This window comes from Aquarana catesbeiana, linkage group LG03 (assembly GCF_042186555.1).
Source record: "Aquarana catesbeiana isolate 2022-GZ linkage group LG03, ASM4218655v1, whole genome shotgun sequence".
NCBI classification, from domain to species: Eukaryota; Metazoa; Chordata; class Amphibia; order Anura; family Ranidae; genus Aquarana; species Aquarana catesbeiana.
The window spans coordinates 687,296,842-687,314,963 of record NC_133326.1 but is presented as its reverse complement, the minus strand read 5'-3'; positions in this window follow the sequence as shown (position 1 = coordinate 687,314,963).

Genomic DNA, 18,122 nt, shown 5'->3' with positions numbered 1-18,122 from the left:
CACCATAATCCCCCCTCTACCAAATGATTTGGAGGGGTGGCCCAATACTTTTGGCAATATAGTGTGGATGAGAGAGTTTGGGGTGGAGAAACTTGGCTGGCCTGCACAGAGTCCAGGCCTCAACGTGATATAACACCTTTGGGATGAATTAGAGCAGAGACTGCGAGCCAGGCCTTCTCGTCCAACATCAGTGCCTGACCTCACAAATGTGCTTCTGGAAGAATGGTCAAACATTCCCATAGACACACTCCTAAACCTTGTGGGCAGCCTTCCCAGAAGAGTTGAAGCTGTTATAACTGCAAAGGGTGGGCCAACTCAATATTGAAGCCTACAGACTAAGACTGGGATGCCATTAAAGTTCATGTGCGTGTAAAGGCAGACGTCCCAGTACTTTAGACAATATAGTTTGTGTATATACAAATATATATATATATATATATATATATATATATATATATATATATATATATAATTTTTTTTTTACCAAATTAGAAATGTCCTTGGAAATACATCATGCACAATGGTGTATGAAATGTAATGGATTGTCAAAATATGGTGTAATTCTGTTTATAATTAAAATTTGTTGATGTGAGTAACCCTTTCTGCTTTCTATTTTATTCCTGGATACAATTATCTTTTTAACGAGTCCTCGTGGGACCTCTGCGTCCAGCCCCCGAACATCGTCCTCTGGCACATTGTCCTCTTCTCCATACTCCTGGGGTTGGGAGTCTTGGAATTTGTCCTCTGTGTCATTCAGATTATCAATGGTCTCTTTGGAATCATGTGTGGGGACTGTCGAAAGAAAGGAAATGTGAGTATACCAAGCCGGGCTCAGTTCAGACTATATGGTACACCAAAATGGACATCTGTTGACAACCCCCACATTATTAGAACTTACAGTACTGCATGGCCAAAAATATGTGGCTACCCCTCCAAATTGTTTGGTTCAGGTGCTTCCAGTGAAGGGTACTGTTAATATTACAGCATACAAAGCCTTTTTAGACAAGTGTGCTCTTCCAACCTTGTAGTAACAGTTTGGTGAAGACCCTTTTTTGTTCCAGCAGGACTCTGCCCCTGTGTACAAAGCCAACTCCATAATAACACAGTTTGATGAGTTTGGTGTGGAGTTATGATGAATAACGGTTCGGTCTGAATCCAAATTCAATTGAAATCAATCAGCTGCATCCAATACCGTTGACATAATATGTCCATGTGTGGCTATATTATATCAATGATGTCAGAAGCATCCCCTCTCTGTAGGTGGAGCTGTGGTGTGCAGAATACCTTGACCGCAGCCCACAGCTTCCTTCTGGCTTTGTTTGGAAGCCAAGCTCATCCCTAGTGTGAAGGAATTCGAGTGGCCTACACAAAGCCCTGACCTCAAACCTACTTAACACCATTTCATACAACACCAGGACCTGACCTTTAAAATGTTCTTTTTTGCTGAAGGAGCTGAGTTAACAAAAGACACATTCCGAAATCTTGTGGAAAACCTTCCCATAGGAATAGAGGATGTTAGAGTTGCAAAGAGGAGACCACCTGCGTATTAATGCCCACTTCCTATAAGTGGTCAAGTGTCCACAAACCTTTGGCTACAGTATATAGTTTACTAAATATTATTACACCATCGTCTCCACTATAAGGTATAAGCTACAGTATATATACTGTGTATTAGGGATGCACTGATACACAGTTTTTTAAGAGTATTCGCCGATACCGATTACCGATACCTATTTTTATTCTATGGAGCCAATTTACATAAAGTATCTCACAAAAGTGAGTATACCCCTAAAGTAGTAAAGTAGTGAGTGTACAGCTTGTATAACAGTTTAAATTGGCTGTCCCCTCAAAATAAGGTCTCAGGTGTGAATGGGGAGTGAATGGGGAGCAGATGTGTTAAATTTGGTGTTATCGCTCTCACTCTCTCATACTGGTCACTAGAAGTTCAACATGGCACCTCATGGCAAAGAACTCTCTGAAGATCTGAAAAAAAGAATTGTCGCTCTACATAAAGATGACCTAGGCTATAAGAAGATTGCCAAGACCCTGAAACTGAGCTGCAGCACGGTGGCCAAGACCATACAGCAGTTTAACAGGACGGGTTCCTCTCAGAACAGGCCTCACCATGGTCAACCAAAGAAGTTGAGTGATAAGCAGGAACTGATTCTGGACAGTCTCACTCTTGAAAAATAGCCTTATTTATTGGGAAAAATTCACATCAAAATCAAAGATTGAAAGATCAATCAAAGATGAAAATCACAGCAAACAGAAGAGATGACGTTTCGCACTAACACTAACAGGAGGGATCGTTAGAGCTTACAATCTAGAAGGTAGGGTCAAGAGAAGGTAATAGCTGTGGGGGATGTTCAGATGAAGAAAATTAAAATGCAGTTAGGTGTGGGTAGGATAGGCTTCTCTGAAGAGGAGGGTTTTACCATGAATGCCAACATGTACTGTGACATACTGAAGCAGAGCATGATCCCCTCCCTTTGGAGACTGGGCAGCAGGGCAGTAATCCAACATGATAACGACCCCAATCACACCTCCAAGATGAACATTGCCTTGCTAAAGAAGCTGAAGGTAAAGGTGATGGACTGGCCATGTCTCTAGACCTGAACCCTATTGAGCATCTGTGGGGCATCCTCAAACAGAAGGTGGAGGAGCGCAAGGTCTCTAACATCCACCAGCTCCGTGATGTCGTCATGGAGGAGTGGAAGAGCACTCCAGTGGCAACCTGTGAAGCTCTGGTGAACTCCATGCCCAAGAGGGTTAAGGCAGTGCTGGATAATAATGGTGGCCACACAAAATATTGAAACTTTGGGCCCAATTTGGACATTTTCACTTAGGGGTGTACTCACTTTTGTTGCCAGCAGTTTAGACATTAATGGCTGTGTGTTGAGTTATTTTGAGGGGACAGTAAATTTACACTGTTATACAAGCTGTACACTCACTACTTTACATTGTAGCAAAGTGTCATTTCTTCAGTGTTGCCACATGAAAAGATATAATAAAATATTTACAAAAATGTAAGGGGTGTACTCACTTTTGTGAGATACTGTATGTGCAGGCTAGCTGCAGTATGATTTTAAAAAGAGCCAGGTACAATTTTCAGTCCAGTTCAGGTGCAATTTCCAGTGTCATACACTTTAAAAATTTGCAACTGAACCGCTGAACGAAATTGCACCAGACTGATTTTACAAATTGCACTGAAAGCGGCACATATGTAAACCCGGTTTTACAGTCTTCGAACTTGAAGGCATCGGTTTTAGTATCGGAGCATTTGCACGAGTACAGGTTTGCCTTGGTGACCATTGCCACTGGGCCCGAAGTTGATAGGAAATTTTACAGTTGCCACCTGGTACCGTAGGTGAGGGAAAATTCTTCCAATGGGGGCACCGATAAAAGTAATAACTGTCTAAGAGGAAATTCCTCATACCTGTCATCAAAGGGTCAGTTATAAAAGAAGGCCAGTCCTGTAAAAGAAGCCCATCTATAATATAAATTTCCAGTGGCCCATGTAAAATGCTGCTGCTTCATTGCTTTCTGGTTGCCAAAGTTGGCTCAATCTGCATGCAGTGGTTCCTCCTGCTGGCTGGTATGTTCTGTGTTGGGGAAACCACTGTGTGCCATTGTAGGAGCAGCTATTCACATATCTAAAAAGTGAGAAATACCATCAGTGACCAAGTGTTTTTTAAGACAAAGGCCTCCAGAAAGGTAACCGATGATGGGTACTGGGCTGGCAGGGTTACTTTAATGCAGTGCATGATATAATATGTTTTAGTGCAATGAATGAGGTCTGAATGGGTCCTGAAGGAACTAAAACAATGGTAGGACAATGGATCTGAGATAAAGCACCTGTCAGAGTCTGGGACTTCTGCTGTGTCTGGTAATGACTCTTCTTGCTGAGCCACCTGGAATGTTGGACAGTGCCCTGGAAATTTCCTTAAATGATTCTGCCTTGAACCTTGTTAGTCTTGAATAGGGATGAGCTTCGTGTTCGAGTCGAACCCATGTTCGACTCGAACATCGGCTGTTCGATCGTTCGCCGAATTGCGAACGATATGGGCCGTTCGCGCCAAATTCGTGTGGCGCGTCACGGCCCATAATTCACTGCGGCATTGCAGTGCATTGCTTGCTGATGATTGGCCAAGCATGCACTATGACCCGCATGCTTGGCCAATCACAGCGCCGCCTTAACAGAGAGCCATAATTGGCCAAAGCCAAGGAGGCTTTGGCCAATTATGGCTCAGGGGATTTAGTACACGCCCCACACTATATAAGGCCGCCTGCACGGCGGCCCTGTGCAGTGTGTTCCGGTGTGCTTAGAGAGAGAGAGAGACAGTGTCATTTCATTTGAGTTAGCTAGATTAGGCAGGACAGTCAGTCAGTTAGCTGCACTTAAAGTGTATTGTGTATATATATGCATCCCAGGTGTTGCATATATATATATATATACACTGTATTCAGTTTAGCTAGATCCGTTCCTGTTATCTTCTAGACTATTTACATTTAGTGCAGTGCGTCCTGCTCACAGTGTTCAGCTAGATCCGTTCCTGTTATATTCCTACTGACAGGCAGGCTTGTCTTGTTACAGTATTTTGAAGAAAATTACTGGTGTTCTTTTGATCCTATTAGTACCACAGTCAGGCAGCTAGACTATTTACATTTAGTGCAGTGCGTCCTGCTCACAGTGTTCAGCTAGATCCGTTCCTGTTATCTTCTTACTGACAGGCAGGCTTGTCTTGTTACAGTATTTTAAAGAAAATTACTGGTGTTCTTTTGATCCTATTAGTACCACAGTCAGGCAGCTAGACTATTTACAGTTAGTGCAGTGCGTCCTGCCCACAGTGTTCTGCTAAACCTACAAGTAAGTGGGGTGCGTTCTGCTCACAGTGTTCAGCTAAACCTACAAGTTAGTGGGGTGCGTCCACCTCACAGTGTTCAGCTAAACCTACAAGCTAGTGGGGTGCGTCCTGCTCACAGTGTTCAGCTAGATCCGTTTCTGTTATCTTCTTACTAACAGGCAGGCTTGTCTTGTTACAGTAAATACAGCTACCTGAAGAAAATTGCTGGTGTTCTTTTGATCCTATTAGTACCACAGTCAGGCAGATAGACTATTTACAGTTAGTGCAGTGCGTCCTGCTCACAGTGTTCTGCTAAACCTACAAGTTAGTGGGGTGCGTCCTGCTCACAGTGTTCAGCTAAACCTACAAGTTAGTGGGGTGCGTCCACCTCACAGTGTTCAGCTAAACCTACAAGCTAGTGGGGTGCGTCCTGCTCACAGTGTTCAGCTAGATCCGTTTCTGTTATCTTCTTACTGACAGGCAGGCTTGTCTTGTTACAGTAAATACAGCTACCTGAAGAAAATTGCTGGTGTTCTTTTGATCCTATTAGTACCACAGTCAGGCAGCTAGACTATTTACAGTTAGTGCAGTGCGTCCTGCTCACAGTGTTCTGCTAAACCTACAAGTTAGTGGGGTGCGTCCTGCTCACAGTGTTCAGCTAAACCTACAAGTTAGTGGGGTGCGTCCACCTCACAGTGTTCAGCTAAACCTACAAGCTAGTGGGGTGCGTCCTGCTCACAGTGTTCAGCTAGATCCGTTTCTGTTATCTTCTTACTGACAGGCAGGCTTGTCTTGTTACAGTAAATACAGCTACCTGAAGAAAATTGCTGGTGTTCTTTTGATCCTATTAGTACCACAGTCAGGCAGCTAGACTATTTACAGTTAGTGCAGTGCGTCCTGCTCACAGTGTTCTGCTAAACCTACAAGTTAGTGGGGTGCGTCCTGCTCACAGTGTTCAGCTAAACCTACAAGTTAGTGGGGTGCGTCCACCTCACAGTGTTCAGCTAAACCTACAAGTTAGTGGGGTGCGTCCTGCTCACAGTGTTCAGCTAGATCCGTTTCTGTTATCTTCTTACTGACAGGCAGGCTTGTCTTGTTACAGTAAATACAGCTACCTGAAGAAAATTGCTGGTGTTCTTTTGATCCTATTAGTACCACAGTCAGGCAGCTAGACTATTTACAGTTAGTGCAGTGCGTCCTGCTCACAGTGTTCTGCTAAACCTACAAGTTAGTGGGGTGCGTCCTGCTCACAGTGTTCAGCTAAACCTACAAGTTAGTGGGGTGCGTCCACCTCACAGTGTTCAGCTAAACCTACAAGCTAGTGGGGTGCGTCCTGCTCACAGTGTTCAGCTAAACCTACAAGCTAGTGGGGTGCGTCCTGCTCACAGTGTTCAGCTAGATCCGTTCCTGTTATCTTCTTACTGACAGGCAGGCTTGTCTTGTTACAGTATTTTAAAGAAAATTGCTGGTGTTCTTTTGATCCTATTAGTACCACAGTCAGGCAGCTAGACTATTTACAGTTAGTGCAGTGCGTCCTGCTCACAGTGTTCTGCTAAACCTACAAGTTAGTGGGGTGCGCCCTGCTCACAGTGTTCAGCTAAACCTACAAGTTAGTGGGGTGCGTCCACCTCACAGTGTTCAGCTAAAGCTACCTGTAGAAGGTTGGTGGTGTTCTCATACTACAGGCAGGCAGTTGATTTTGCTAGCTGCAGTATCAGTACATATATATATATATATATATATATATATATATATATATCCCAGCTTAGTGCAGCTACAGGCCATTAGTATGTCTGGAAGGCCAAGAAGGAGAGGCAGACAGTCACAAGCCAATAAGAGAGGGCAAGCAGGCTCTGTGTCTAGTGCTGGTCGTGGAGACGGTGCATCCTCATCAGCACGTGGCCATGGGACACGTTTGGCCTTTTTTTCGGCAGCTGGCCATGTTGAGCCGCAACATGCGGAAGACTTGGTCGAGTGGATGACCAAGCCGTCCTCATCCTCCTCATCCTCTCTCACCCATGCCCAGGGTACTTTGTCTGGCAAAGCAGCGGCCTCTTCCCTTGGCTCAATGTCATCAGTGACTCCTTCCCTAGCCCCACCATGTCCTCCTGAGGAGTCCCTCGAACTGTTTGACCACAGTGTTGGGTACATGCTCCAGGAGGATGCCCAGCGTTTGGAAGGCTCTGATGATGATACTGAGCTCGATGAAGGCAGTAACACGAGCACGGACAGAGGGGGTGCCCAAGAAGGACAGCAATCTGGCAGTCATGCTCCCCCTGCTGCAGCATACTGCCAGGTTTGCTCCAGTGATGAGGAGGGAGGGGATGATGAGGTCACTGACTCAACGTGGGTGCCTGATAGGAGAGAGGAGGAGGAGGAGGAGGAGGAGGCGGCACATCACCAACGAGGCAGGATGCCCTCCAGGGGCCAGCCTAAGGGCAGCACATTGACTGCATCACACCCCAAAGCTCCACATGTGCAGGGCGCTGCAGTCTCTGCGCGTTATTCAAAAAGTTCTTTGGTGTGGGCCTTTTTTGAGACGAGTGCATCAGATCGCACCGCTGCTATTTGCAACATATGTCTCAAGCGTATCTCGCATGGCCAAAACATCTCCCGCTTGGGTACCACATGCTTGACCAGACATATGTTGACCTGCCATGCAGTTCGTTGGCAAGCGTATCTAAAAGACCCACACCAAAGAACAAAGAGGACCTCTGCTTGCTCCTCATCAGCTGAGATTTCCAACCCCACTAGACCTTCAGTCCTCTCTGAGACCTGCACTGAGAGGAATGAAGGTGTAGAATTAGGTGTGTCACAGCCACGTACTTGTGGGCAATCTGATTTTGGTACACCGACGTCAGATTGTACCAGGCAAATTTCCCTGCCCCAGCTGCTGCACCGCCGAAAGAAGTTTGCTCCCAGCCATCCACATGCCCAACGGTTGAATGCTAGCTTGGCAAAATTGCTAGCACTTCAACTGCTGCCTTTTCAGTTGGTAGACTCTGCCCCCTTCCGTGAGTTTGTGGAATGTGCGGTTCCTCAGTGGCAGGTACCCAAACGCCACTTTTTCTCACGGAAGGCGATTCCGGCTCTCTACCAGCATGTGGAAGGCAATGTCCATGCCTCGCTGGACAGGGCGGTCAGCGGTAAGGTGCATATTACCGCTGACTCATGGTCCAGCAGGCATGGACAGGGACGTTACCTAAGTTTCACGGCGCATTGGGTGACTCTGCTGGCAGCTGGGAAGGATGCAGGACAAGGTGCAGTAGTGTTGGAGGTTGTTCCGCCACCATGCCTCCAAAATGCTAATGATTGTGACACACCTCTCTCCTCCACCCCCTCCTCTTCTTCTTCCTCCATGGCCTCTTCCTCGGAACCAGCGGTGCTCCGTAGTCGTTCAAGGGGCTACGCAAGTACGCAGGCCAAAAGATGCCATGCAGTGCTTGAGCTGGTGTGCTTGGGGGACAGGAGCCACACTGGGGCAGAGGTTCTGTCAGCTCTGCAGGGGCAGGTTCAGAGGTGGTTGACGCCACGCCAACTTAAGGCAGGAATGGTGGTTTGCAACAATGGCACCAACCTCCTCTCTGCCCTCCGACAGGGACAAATGACCCATGTGCCCTGTTTGGCTCACGTCCTTAACTTGGTGGTGCAGCGGTTCTTGGGCAGGTACCCGGGCTTACAGGATGTCCTGAGGCAGGCCAGGAAAGTCTGTGTGCATTTCCGCCGGTCATATAATGCCAGTGCTCGGCTGACGGACCTCCAAAAGGAGTTTAACCTGCCCAAGAACCACCTAATCTGTGACATGCCCACCAGGTGGAACTCAACGTTGGCCATGCTGCAGCGGCTGCACACGCAGCAGAGGGCCATCAATGAGTACCTGTGCGACTATGGCACCAGGACAGGGTCAGGGGAGCTTGGTTTTTTTTCCCCACGCCAGTGGGCCATGATCAGGGATGCATGCACTGTCCTGTCACCATTTGAGGAGGCCACGAGGATGGTGAGCAGTGACAGTGCATGCATCAGTGACACTGTCCCCCTTGTCCACCTGTTGGAGCACACGCTGCGTGGAATAATGGACAGGGCACTTGAGGCAGAACAGAGGCAGGAAGAGGAGGACTTCCTTAGCTCTCAAGGCCCCCTTTATCCAGACAGTGTTCCTGCGTGCCCGCCGATCACACAGGAAGAGGACGAGGAGGAGGAGGAGAAGGAAGATTGTGTCAGTATGGAGGTGGAGCCTGGCACTCAGCATCAGCAGCAGTCTTTAAGGGATCAGTCCCAAGAAACACATGGACTTGTACGTGGCTGGGAGGAGGTGGCTGCGGACCATGTCGTCCTTAGTGACCCAGAGGACTCCGGACCGAATGCCTCAGCAAACCTACGCTGCATGGCCTCCCTGATCCTGCAAAGCCTGCGTAAGGATCCTCGTATTCGTGGTATCAAGGAGAAGGACCAATACTGGCTGGCAACCCTCCTTGATCCACGTTACAAGGGTAAGGTTGCGGACCTTATCTTGCCATCGCAGAGGGAGCAGAGGATGAAACATCTTCGGGAGGCCTTGCAGAAAGGTCTGTGCAACGCGTTCCCAGAGACTGGGAGGTTACAAACTCCTGTTTCTGGACAACGTGTTGCTGAGGCTTCGGTCAGTCAAAGAAGGAGCGGTGGAGAAGGTGGCCGTCTGACCGATGCGTTCAGACAATTTTTTGGTCCGCAGCCCCAAGGTATGATCGGTTCCAGCAACCATCGCCAGCGTCTGTTTTACATGGTGCAGGAATACCTAGGGGCAAGATCAGACTTGGACACTTTTCCCACCGAAAATCCTCTGGGTTACTGGGTCTTGAGGATGGATCACTGGCCAGAGCTTGCACAGTATGCAATTGAGCTACTGGCCTGTCCTGCATCCAGCGTTCTTTCGGAATGCACATTCAGTGCTGCTGGAGGCGTGGTAACCGATCACAGGGTGCGTCTGTCCACTGACTCGGTCGATCGACTGACCTTCATAAAAATGAATGAGTCTTGGATCAGCACCAGCTACCAAGCACCTGATGCTGATGTAACCGAATAATTTTTTTTGAAATCTCAGATCCCTTCAAAGACTGCCTATGCTGATGCTGAGTGACTATCCCTGAGTAATTATCCTCTTCCTCCTCAATCATCACGCTGATAGCTTGTAAGAACATTTTTGGTTCTGGGTGCCACCACCAGTGCCTAAGGCACAATTTTTCAGCCTCTGTTTAACAGGGGCGTGTAATTACGATTTTTGATGTAATACTTTGCAGCAGGGCTCGTTCCTGCATTCCAACTAGAGTGTCTGTGAGGGGTTGCAGTGTTGTGGCACCAGCACCAGTGCCTAAGGCCCAATTTTTCAGCCCTTGTTTAACAGGGGCGTGTAATTACAATTTTTGATGCAATACTTTGCAGCAGGGCTCGTTCCTGCATTCCAACTAGAGTGTCTGTGAGGGGTTGCAGTGTTGTGGCACCAGCACCAGTGCCTAAGGCCTAATTTTTCAGCTCCTGTTCAACAGGGGCATTTAATTACAATTCTTGATCTAATATTTCACAGCAGAGCCCTGTGAGGGCTTACAGTGTTGTGGCCACAGCAACACCTAAGGCCCAAATTTCTGCTGAGTATATAGGGCAGGACCCTACTTTCAAACAACTAACTTACAAACAACTCCTACTTGCAAACGGAAGGAGACAACAGGAAGTGAAATCTACCCCTAGGAAGGGAAATTCTCTCCTGTAAGAGTTAATATGGGAAAAACATTTCTCCTTTCCACTGATGCTTTCCAATCCATTGGGACAAAAAGTGAGGTGAAATCTTCTGAAGAGGAGGAAAGACAGCAAAACAAATGTCACAGGGGTGATAACCCTTTCCTATGTTTTCCAAAAAGCTTAAAAAAGATTTTTTGGCTGGAGCTAAACGCGTTAAAAATGTACCCGTTCAAAATTACAAAGAGATTCTACTTAACAACAAACCTACAGCCTGTATACTGCTGTTCAGAGTATATAGGGCCTGGTGGCCCCACACCTTTCCTTATTTTAATTTGGGTGCGGGGTTCCCCTTAATATCCATACAAGACCCAAAGGGCCTGGTAATGGACTGGGGGGTACCCATGCCGTTTGTCTCACTGATTTTCATCCATATTGCCAGGACCCGACATTACATTAAACCCGCAAGCAGTTTTAAATGAGATTTTTTCCTTTAAAAATGACATTTGGTGCAGGGACTGTTCTAAACACGGGAAACACGCGTCACTTTACAGGCATACTATAGACACCCCTCAGGTACGATATTTAAAGGAATATTTCACTTTTTTTTTTTACTTTAAGCATCATTAAAATCACTGCTCCCGAAAAAACGTCCGTTTTTAAAAGTTTTTTTTGCATTGATACATGTCCCCTGGGGTAGGACCCGGGTCCCCAAACCCTTTTTAGGACAATACCATGCAAATTAGCCTTTTAAATGAGCACTTTTGATTTCGAACGTTCGAGTCCCATAGACGTCAATGGGGTTCTAACGTTCGTGCGAACTTTCGGTCCGTTCGCAGGTTCTGGTGCGAACCGAACCGGGGGGTGTTCGGCTCATCCCTAGTCTTGAACCTTAAACTCTTTGCTCCTCTCATGAACTTCCTTATTCAAGCCATGACTCTGAACTTCCTGTTTGGCAGATTATTGTGTTCTCTCCAGCCAACATCTCGCTTTTGTCTCTCCTGCTGTCGTCCATATCTTCCCTACCATTCCTTACTGACCCTTGGTTGGTTCCTCGACTACGCTTCTGCTTAGTCCCAACCTGTTACCATTCTTTACTGTCCTTTGGCTTGTTTACTGACTACCCTTTTGCTTGATCCCTACCTGGTTATCTGCTACTGGACCCTGATTTGCTCACCTCTTCGTGGGGCAATCCTGAGGAACGTGACCTGGAACTAACATGCAGCAAAATCCATCTCCACAATCAGGAGCTCTGGTGAATACCGGTTAGTACTTAGACCCCACACCTCAGGTGAACCTGTGTCATCAGCCAGGGTGACCTGCTTGTATACCTGTCCTGCTATGTTGGTGGGTGCTGCTCCACTGATAAGGCTATTGGCCTTGAGTCTGACTCCAGACCGTGACAGCACCACACCAGAAGTTAATAGTCCAGATACAATTTTTTTCAATATAAGGTCAGGTAGAAGATGAAAAGGCCAATCCATTCTGGGAGGACAACATTGATCCCTTCATCAGGCCTATATTGCACCCATCTTGTTATCCGGCCCCCATGACAGAAGACAGCCCCGGCTCCCTTTATACCAGGGATTCCTGGAAACCCCGGAATAGGGAAGCAGGGGGTGTATTTTTATATTGTTGAGTGCTTGATAACTATGTTGAACCCCCCATTGAAGGTGGAAATGACTGGCCCCAGAACACATTGGGGTTGACTGCAAAATCTGATGCAGCTCAGAAACCAATCAGCTTCCAGGTTTTTTTTGTTAAAGCTTAATCGAGCAAGCTGAAGTTAGAAGCTGATTGGCTACCATGCACAGCGGCACCTGATTTTTCACTCTCCAGTTTTGGTAAACCAACCTCTTTGGCTTCCTTATTTGATCTTCTATCTGACCTTACATCGGAATCATATTGTATCTTGACTACTCACCTGTGGTGTGGCACTTTTATCTCAGATCCATTGTTTCACACTAAAAACCAAGGAAATTGTGGAACTCCTCTGGTGTGTGGAAGCTGCCAAATAACCTATACAAACACCTCTGCAAAACTTGTTGTTGTTGTTCAGTCGTTTAGTTATGTCTGACTCTTTGTGACCTCATGGACCATAGCACGCCAGGCTTTTCTGTCCTCCACTGCCTCCCGGAGCTTGCTTAATTTCATGTTCATTGTTTCGATGATGCTATCTATCCATCTTGTTTTCTGTCAACCTCTTCTCCTTTTTCCTTCCATGTTTCCCAACATCAGGATCTTTTCCAATGCATCCTCTCTTCGCATTAAGTGGCCAAAGTATTTGAGTTTCAGCTTCAGTATCTGTCCTTCCAGTGAATATTCAGGGTTGAACCCCTTCAGGAATGACTGGTTTGATCTTCTTGCCGTCCAAGGGACTTTTAAGAGTCTTCTCCAACACCAAGCTACAATTCTTCGGCTATACAGCACTTTGTCGGTAGGGTGAAGTCTCTGCCTATTGTCTAGGATTGCTTTCCTCCCAAGAAGCAAGCGTCTCTTAATTTCATGGCCACAGACACCATCTACCATGATCTTGGAGCCTAGGAAGATAAAATCTGTCACTGTTTCCATTTTTTCTCCTTTTAGGACCGGTTGCCATGATCTTAGCTTTCTTAATGTTCAATTTCAGACCAGCTTTTGCGCTCTCCTCTTTCACCTTCATTAGGAGACTCTTTAGTTCTTCTTCACTTTCTGCCATTAGTGTGATATCATCTGCATATCTCAGATTGTTGATATTTCTCCCTGCGATCCGAATTCCGGCTTGTGATTCGTTGATCCTGGCATTTTGCATGATGTACTCTGCATGTAAGTTAAATAACTTGGGTGACAGTATATATATACATCCTTGTCGCACTCCTTTCTCAATTTTGAACCAGTCAGTTGTTTCATGTCCTAACTGTTGCTTCTTGACTTGCATACAGATTTTTCAGAAGACAGGTGAGGTGGTCTGATACTTCCCTTTCTTTCAGTATTTGCCAAATTTTGTTGTGATTCACACAATCAAAGGCTTTACTGTAGTCAATAAAGCAGAAGTAGACATTCTTCTGGAACTCCCTTGCTTTCTCCATGATCCAGTGAATGTTGGCAATTTGATCTCCAGTTCCTCTGCCTCTTCGGAATCCAGCTTGTACTTGTGGTAGCTCTCGGTTGACATGCTGCTGAAGCCTAGCTTGTTTCAGCATAACCTTGCTAGCGTGTGAGATGAGTGTGATCGTACTGTAGTTTGAAGATTCTTTGGTGCTGCCCTTCTTGGGTATCAGAATGTAAACTGACCGTTTCCAGTCCTGTGGCCATTGTTAAGTTTTCCATAGTTGTTGGCATATTGAGTGCAGCATTGCAATACTATTTCATAAGCAATACCAATAGGACAACCCTAGAGTCCAGAGCTACCTATCCACTATCCCAAGTATCCAAACCATTCTGCATATATTTATTCAGAATTTCCAGCAGAAATTTCAACAGTTTTCGGGGGTTCTGAAAGACCCACTTTATCAGGGCTTACAAAGCCAGAAGCAGAAAGAATACTTTGACTATAAAATGTTCTGATCACTTCAGCAGCTGGTGTGACAATATGTGATGGTTATATTATGGTTTATTTTGGTGTGTGTGATTGGATCAGAGTGACCTATGTATACCAAACCCTGTCCTCTAGTTTACCCCATATGTATCGTGAGTCTGTAATAATCCTGCTTTGTTTTGTTTCTCCGCCTGTGTAGAATGAAGCCTGAAACTGAAGAAACTCCCTCCACGTAACTCGTCCCCCTTTCCTCAATCCGCACTGAAATGAAAACTCCTCCGATCATTTGACTCCTTTGGACATTATAGTGAAATGACTCCATCTATGGGATTTTGACAAGTCTCTTGGCTTTTTGTCTATTTTTGTAATTTCATTGGAACGTCCACCCAAACATTTAGTTTCGGGTGGAGGGCAATGGGCTGAATCTCACACCGCCGTCTGGACTTACAAGGTGAGGTCTCTGCAATTGAGCTCTCATCTCTCCAGCCATAGGAGCGAGAGGAGTCTCCTTCCATATGATGTGAGCTAGAGTCTTGAGTCCAGCAGGGAGGAGACCTTTTTGCAATGGCCATGGTGAAGGGATGGAGCTGGGAACTCAGGGACAGAGATGTCACCGGCATGGTAGGTTGGATGGGTTATATGTTTACATATAATTATGACTTTACTACTGTTTAGAAATATATATATATATATCGATATATATCTATATCGATATATATCTATATAGATATAGATATACATATCTATATATATACTGTATATCTATATAGATATCTATATATATATCTATATAGATATATACACACACACTATAAGAAGGGTATATAATATATATATTTTTAATGGTAAATATATAAAAATATATATAATAATATATATAATAATATATATATATATAAAAATATATATAATAATATATATAACTAGAAAAGGTACAATTTCTGGGAAATTGTGAAAGTGTTCTTGCCTCTACAACTGGAGTGGGCGGAGTAACTGGGTGGGGTGGAGTGGCTTGAGTAACTGTGAAAAGTGTTAAAAAGCTTAATATTTTAAAAAGTATAAATAGTAGTAAAAAAGTTCCATCATTCGCTGAAAGAGCTGAACATTTTTTTCAAAAGTAATTTTTTTTTTCAAAAATGAATTTTTTTTAATCAAAAATGATTTTTTTTTTCAAAAGTAATTTTTTTTTTCAAAGGTAATTTTTTTTTTCAAAAATGAATTTTTTTATTTGAAAAATAATTTTTTTTTCGAAATTATTATTTTTTTTAAAGTAATTTTTTTTTCAAAAATAATTTTTTTTTTTCAAAAATATTTTTTTTTTTCAAATATATTTTTTTTTCAAAAATATTTTTTTTTTAAAAGTAATTTTTTTTTCAAAAATATTTTTTTTTTCAAAAATAATTTTTTTTTTTCAAAAATATTTTTTTTTTTTTCAAAAATGATTTTTTTTTTTCAAAAATTATTTTTTTACTTTTTTCAAAAATTATTTTTTTTTTTCAAAAATATTTTTTTTTTTACATGGGGCGGTCATAATGTTTTGGCTGATCATGGGGTGGTCATAATGTTTTGGCTGATCATGGGGTTGTCAGCTTTTGTCACTTCCCACTCTAGTTTTGAACATTTCGCCATTCATTCCTATGGGACCAATTTCGCCGCAAAAACGTCATTTCGTGGACCATTCGGCAAAACATTCCACAAAGTAATAACACACCAATCGGGAACAATCCGCTCGTTTCGGTATATTACTTGTCTCTGTAGTGTGAAAACTGTGGGAGGAGTCTACAAGCATTATCAAGTCTAGCAGATGAAGTCACATGCATTTGGAGTGTCTCAGCATCTTGTGTTTACAACCACTGTTTCCTAGCAACGCTCATGCCCTGTTTATGCTTCCCAAATACTACTTCATCAAAACTGCCCCATTAGAATTACCCCATCAAAACTGCCCCATCATATTCCTCTATTATAAATCAGTACATGGTGTGTCTGTCCCCTCCCCCGGGCTCTGTAATCAGAGCTGAGATGCTCCAGCCACCTTCCCCCCTGTGTATAACAGAAGCTTTGGTAACCATGGCAACAAAACAAACACTAACAGTACACTCTGATTAATGGCTAAAATTTCCTGAAATGACCTCTAAACAAATGGCCGTATTTTAAAAACTATACATCCTACAGTGAAGATCTTTATATTGTGAGAATCACAAGACCCAGACCTAGATTTTGATGTATAGTATGTCTCTGAAATATTAAAAATGGAGGCACAGTCGCAGTTTAGAAATTGCCCTTCAAATTTGGAGGGGGCTAGAGTGTAGTTTCAATGAATGTCAATGGACGGCGTGAGTTGCAAACAAATGGTCATATTGTGAAAACTATCAGGACTATGGCTTAGCCGTGGACATGTTTAGTGGCAGCAGGGATAGCTGAACGTTTTGATATAAGATTTGTGTAGGTGGGCTTGAAAATGAGGGAGTGGCGGCAGTTTAGAAATCATGTTCTGATTTTCCAGCTTTTGTCATCTCCCACTCTAGTTTCCCCATTCATTCCTATGGGACCAATTTCGCCGCAAAAACTACGATATTTCGTGAACCATTCGGCGAAACGTTCCACAAAGTAATAGCACACCATTCGGGAACAATCCGCACGTTTCGGTATATTACTTGTCTATGTAGTGTAAAAACTGTGGGAGGAGTTAGGGTGGTAAATTTGGCTATAATAATAAGAATAATATATATGTGAGATAACAGTAAGTGGTCTTGCTATGCAAGAACACTTAATAATATATATATATATATATATATATATATATATATACATATATATATATATATATATATATATATATATATATATATATATATATATATGTGTGTGTATATATATATATATATATATATATATATATATATATATATATATGTATGTATATATATATATATATATATATATATATATATATATATATATATATAATTTGATTAACCTTTCTCACAATTTTTACCTTGCACCTTTGCAACACAAGAGTGAAGAACAGCTAGATTTAATGTTAGGTTATTATTGCTGTCTGGGTCCCTGTTGGTTCTACTCACATCCTGTGTGATCTCCCCCCATAGGGTCACTGAGTTAAAAACTTGACAGAGGTCTCTTCTTTTTCAGCTATAAATAATTTAGGTTGAAGCTGGGCTCTAAATGTTTGTCTATCTATTAAAACTGAACTTCAGGATCAGTAAACATTGTCTAAATACATTCATCCTGTGTATTCTTCTTGAATCTTGGTGTGATTTTTGTATTTCTTCCACATCTGTGCAGCAATCCAGTGTGAGACTTCCTGAAATAAAGACCGCTGACTGCCGCTCTCTCTCCTTGTGCGGGGTGACTGGTCGCGTCTCCGCCCCCTCCTGTAGTTTTCTGCAGGTGGCTTGTAGTGGGTGGAGCCTGATGGGCCCCTCCTACCGCTCGGCTCTCTGTACAGGCCATGTACAGCACAGGGATAACGGCACTACTAGTTTTAGGTAACATCTGGGTGGTATTTGGAGTGTATTCTTTGTGTGTATTGAGAAATAGATTTTAATGACATTTTTCGCATGGAGCTCAGCTTTAAAAAACAGACACTTTTCAAATTGCATAGATAGGCCTGGTCAATAGTAGTATCATTGATCCCTCCTTTGCTGGTTCCTATATTAACCACTTCAGCCCCGGAAGGATTTACCCCCTTCCTGACCAGAGCACTTTTTGCGATTCAGCACTGCGTCGCTTTAACTGACAATTGCGCGGTCATGCAAAATTGGCGTCCTTTTTCTCCCATAAATAGAGCTTTCTTTTGGTGGTATTTGATCACCTCTGCTGTTTTTATTTTTTGCGCTATAAACAAAAAAAGGCCGACAATTTTGAAAAAAAATTCAATATTTTTTACTTTTTGCTATAATAAATATCCCCGAAAAATATATAAAAAAAACAAAATTTTCCCTCAATTTAGGCTGATATGTATTCTTCTACATATTTTTGGTAAAAACAAAAAATCGCAATAAGCGTATATTGATTGGTTTGCGCAAAAGTTA